General features: G+C 33.8%; 1 non-coding gene across 1 annotated transcript; it reads left to right on the top strand.

Annotated features, from left to right (window-relative positions):
• The first annotated feature begins 4416 nt into the window (after positions 1-4416).
• LOC115801668 (U6 spliceosomal RNA) lies at positions 4417-4521 on the top strand. Its single transcript, XR_004021983.1, has one exon. It is a non-coding gene; the product is annotated as a U6 spliceosomal RNA (small nuclear RNA).
• Positions 4522-4866: the final 345 nt, after the last annotated feature.

Genomic DNA, 4866 nt, shown 5'->3' with positions numbered 1-4866 from the left:
GCAGGACATATGTAAAGTGATAAAAGAGATAAACCTACAACCAAGACCTTGCCCTCTAGGGGCAAGACGGGAATAAAGATGCAGACCTACTAGAGAATGGACTTGAGGATATGGAGAGGGGGAAGGGTATGCTGGGACAAAATGAGAGAGTGGCATGGACATATATACACTACCAAACGTAAAATAGATAGCTAGTGGGAAGCAGCCTCATAGAACAGGGAGATCAGCTCAGTGCTTTGTGACCACGTAGAGAGGTGGGATAGGGAGGGTGGGAGGGAGGGAGATGCAAGAGGGAAGAGGTATGGGGACATATGTATAACTGATTCACTTTGTTATAAAGCAGAAATCAACACACTATTGTAAAGCAATTATACTCCAATAAAGATGCTAAAAAAAAAAAAGAATACGTCCTAAGAGCACCAGCTTAGTTGGATGCTTGGGCTCTGCTTCAGAATTGGATGGTTGATAGAAAAAATATATAAACTACTTCTGCTTCCCTTTTCATGTTTCAGCAAGTGTGCTGTATAGTTTGGCCATTTGCCCTTAGTTTACTGATATATTTGATGATATTTTAAAAATCATTTTATTTATAAAATTTGAGGTCACAATTCGTAATAATATACAAAGAACTTGTGCCAAAAATATAGCCAATAGAAAAAGTTTAATATATGAACAGTTATTTCACAGAGGAAGAAACACATATGGTCAACAGAGCTAAAAATAATGGTCAACATTATTGGTGACAAATTGTATGTAAATCTAGATGACCATGTGAAACCATCATACGTAATTCCTATGGCAAAAAAAGTAATAATATTGCAAATATCAAGACTTTGAGAGGATTCAAATTCATAGGATCTCTTGTATATTGACAGTGGGAATATATCTGGCATGATTACTTTGGAAAGCAGTAAGAAATTATCTCATATTTCTGAACATTCACATATCCTACAAGTTCAGTCCTTCCTATATATTAACAATAGTCTCACACATTGTGTTATTTTAGGTCCCCTCAGATGTCAACTGAAGATAAGGGTTCAAGCACATGTGCTATATTTGAGGTGTGATCCTTAGAAACCTGAGTAGTGGAGTGTAGAATTAAGACAGGAAAGGGAAGTCCACAAATAAATGATGCATTATCAAGGAAGTTACGACTGTAGTTAAATGAGGATTTATTTCTAGGAGTCTATATAAAACTCTAGAGCACAGATCCCAGAAACATCTCAAGTGAGAGGCATGGGAAATGGCTATTTATACATCACCTTTCAGAGGTTGTTGTTTGAGAGATGCTCTCTGCTCTGTTGTGTACGTGGACAGAGAGTCTCCTGCTTCCAGAGGAAGTCTTTACAAATAAAAAAGTAAAATATATATTCTTCCTGATGGTGATGTGGAGAAAATAAGTCTATGAAGGGGAGCTGGGAGTGCTGCGATTTTCAATTTTAAATAGGGTAGTCAGTGAAGTATTCCTCTCAGAAGTGACATTTGAACAGAGACATGAAGAAGGGGAAGGAGTGAGCCATGAAGGATCTGAGAGTAAGTGGCCCTAGGCAGAGGTTATAGAAAGTTGACCTGAGGTTGCATAGTTCTAAGAATGACAGAATGACACACATATGAATATAACAGGAGCACAGGGAGGAAGATGCATTTAGGAGAAAAAGGAATCCGGAACTTTTGGATGTTTGAGCATAGCACTGACACAGTCATGCTTAAGGCTTAAAAGGAACACTCTGGCTGCTCTGTAGTGGGGAAGAAAGAACATTCAGGAAGCTAGTGTAATAATTCCGGAAGAAATTATATTGACTTGTACCAAAGTGGTAGTGGTAAAATTGGGGGAAAGTAGTTTGATTATAGACATATTTTAGAAGGAGGAGCATGAAGGGACTGTCTTTAGGTAGGAGCATGGACAACATATCCATTATAAAGGAAACTAAAGTGAAGTGGAGGGATACAGGTGCTGAAAGTGAGTGAAGGTGGGGGTAGGGAGAGGGAGGAAAGTTAGGAGGTATATCGATTTTCCCTTCTATTTTCCCAATGAAATATGAAACAAACTTATTAGCTGATGGTGAAAAATGTGAAAGATGTTTTAAAGTATGGGGGAGAGAAGGAAGTTATAAAACGGTTACTAACAGTGCTGAAAGATTTAATGGGTTAGAGCAGTGCTTCTTAGAGTATCTATGGTGAAGTGCAAGTTTTTGTTTGTTTTTAATTTCCAATTTATCATGGACACCTAAGATGCAATAAAAATGAATTATTTGGAAAATGAAATAAAAAGCGTGCAGCATACAAATCCACTTTTTATTATTAGATTCAACAGACATTATTACTCCGTCAAATTGCTATAACGTTTTATAAAGGCTGCCTGTTGATTTCTCTACTTATTTTTTTAATAAATTTATTATTTATTTATTTTTGCCTGTGTTGGGTCTTCGTTGCTGCTCGGGCTTTCTCTAGTTGTGGCGAGCGGGGGCTACTCTTCGTTGTGGTGCGTGGGCTTCCCATTGTGGTGGCTTCTTCTATTGCAGAGCACGGGCTCTAGGCACTCAGGCTTCAGTAGTTGTGTCGTGTGGGCTCAGTTGTTGTGGCTCATGGGCTTAGTTGCTCTACGGCATGTGGGATATTCCTGGACTAGGGCTCCAACCCGTGTCCCCTGCATTGGCAGACGGATTCTTAACCACTGTGTCACCAGGGAAGCCCCTCTCTACTTATTTTTATATAATACCAGGTTATAGAGGTGTGGAAGGATTGGTAGGTGTATTAAAGTTCCCCTTGACATTATGAATTTTAAATATAAGTGTACTTTGAAATGTTTCATACGTTTACATACTATTAACTACCATAATCTTTGGTGATCAGTATGGTAAATATATATGTCAAAAAATCTTTACAGTATTTGATATTGCATTTCTGTTTCTAGGACTCATGTAACTGAATGAAGATAAATGTATGCAGAATTTTGTTCATTACATTGTGGATCTTAAACATATAATATTTTAGAAAGATAAATCAGTCATACAATAGTTTCACTATGAATTGTATATTGTATCACTATTTTGTAAACAAAATATGCAAGAAGTTTTTTAAAAGTTCATGTTAGCAGTGTTAAAAAAGCAATTTGAAAAAAACTGTATTTACTATAATCCCCTTTTTATAACTAGCTCATAATATATATTCAGAAATTTTTAAAAAGTGCATTATGATAAACAGGTGATCTCTGTGATTTGAGATTTGAAGTCAATTGATATTTTTAATTTCTCAAATATTACATTTAATATTGCAATATTCATGTTTTAACATTGCTTCAACAACACAGTTATATACATTAATAGTAAACACATATTGTAGTAAAATTCTTATTTTTTCATAAAACTGTTTCTAAACTGCACATTAGTAAAACAAGAAATCCTTTTCTGTTAGAAGCTACAGGAAGTGCTAAAATATTAAAAGTACAATTATGTGAAAAAAACAAATTTCTTTTTTTTAATGATTCAAATATTTTCTAAAAAATTAATATCAGATGCATTTAGTGAGGATTTTCATCTTTCATAATAACATGGGTTCTGATCTCTATAATAATCCTTTTGCAGTACAGGAAAATTTGCTTTGTTATCATTAAAACCTTAAGGCACTCGAGCTGACCTGGAAAAGGATAAATGTAAAAAACAAAAATCAATTAACTTTAATATTAGTTTTTTCATATCTTGAAAGATTTTTCCCTTTGTTTACTTCTTAAGAAGTATAATATAAATATAGAAAGACATAGGAAAAATGAGAATTCAGATACAAAGAACATAGGAAGGACACCTGAAAATGAAAAGCGTTAATAAGAATCAAAATAAGAATGGTTTGCATAATTGATAACTAAGGGGGAAATGAAAACCAATCTACAGAGGGCAAAATTTGTTGTTTATTTTTAGTTAAAAGGCCTTATTGTGTACTACCTTACTTAACCAATCTCGAATCTTTCTTTCAAAGACGATAACATTTTTAAAAACTGATAAAATCAAGATTTACAGTGATTAGGTAAATTTCCTACAATCATATAGCTGGCAAGTGATAAGCTGCACATCAAAACTAGTACTGTATTAATTCATTGCTAGACCTATTAGCCTTTGCTCAATACTCTAATGGGAAAGCAGTAATGGTAGGTTTAAACCCAACCAATGGTAGAGGGTTATTTTTAAATAGCTAATAATTATAACAACAAAAATGACTTCCATTTATTAAGCACTTAAAAATAAGCACATTCTAGGTGTTATATATACTTAAGTAATTTAATCATCAGAAAAGCACAGAGTTAGTGCTATTACTTGCATTTTGTAGATATTAAAACTGAGTCATTGAGAAGTTAAGTTATTCAAACCAAAATTAACCTAGATTTAAACATAATTAAATTAATTGGATCAAATAAGCCAGACTGTGCTCACTTCAGCAGCACATATACTAAAATTGGAACAATACAGATAAGATTAGCATGGCTCCTAAGCAAGGATACCATAAATTTGTGAAGCATTCCATATTTTTACTGTATAGCACAGGGAATGTTATCTAATATCTTGTAATAACCTATGATGGAATATAATCTGCAAAAAAAAAATTACTATACTATATACCTGAAATTAATGCAATATTGTAAGTCAATTTAAAAAAAAAGGCCAGACTTAAAACAAAGGTCTGATTCCAGAGCCCATACTTTTCTTAACTGCCTAATGTTGGTTCTGCAAGTATGGATGGTTAATTTCAGGTCCATAAGTGAGGTAGATGAGACACATGTGGAAATGTTGCCATACATACTTATAAAATTAATATATTGATTATTCATTTTTATTACTGTTTTATATAATTTATATTGATTTTCATGTAAAATGA

This window comes from Delphinapterus leucas, chromosome 3 (genome assembly GCF_059928025.1).
Source record: "Delphinapterus leucas isolate spDelLeu-1000000601 "Yukka" chromosome 3, BTC_Dleu_Yukka2, whole genome shotgun sequence".
NCBI lineage: Eukaryota > Metazoa > Chordata > Mammalia > Artiodactyla > Monodontidae > Delphinapterus > Delphinapterus leucas.
This window is presented reverse-complemented; position numbering and strand designations above follow the sequence as displayed.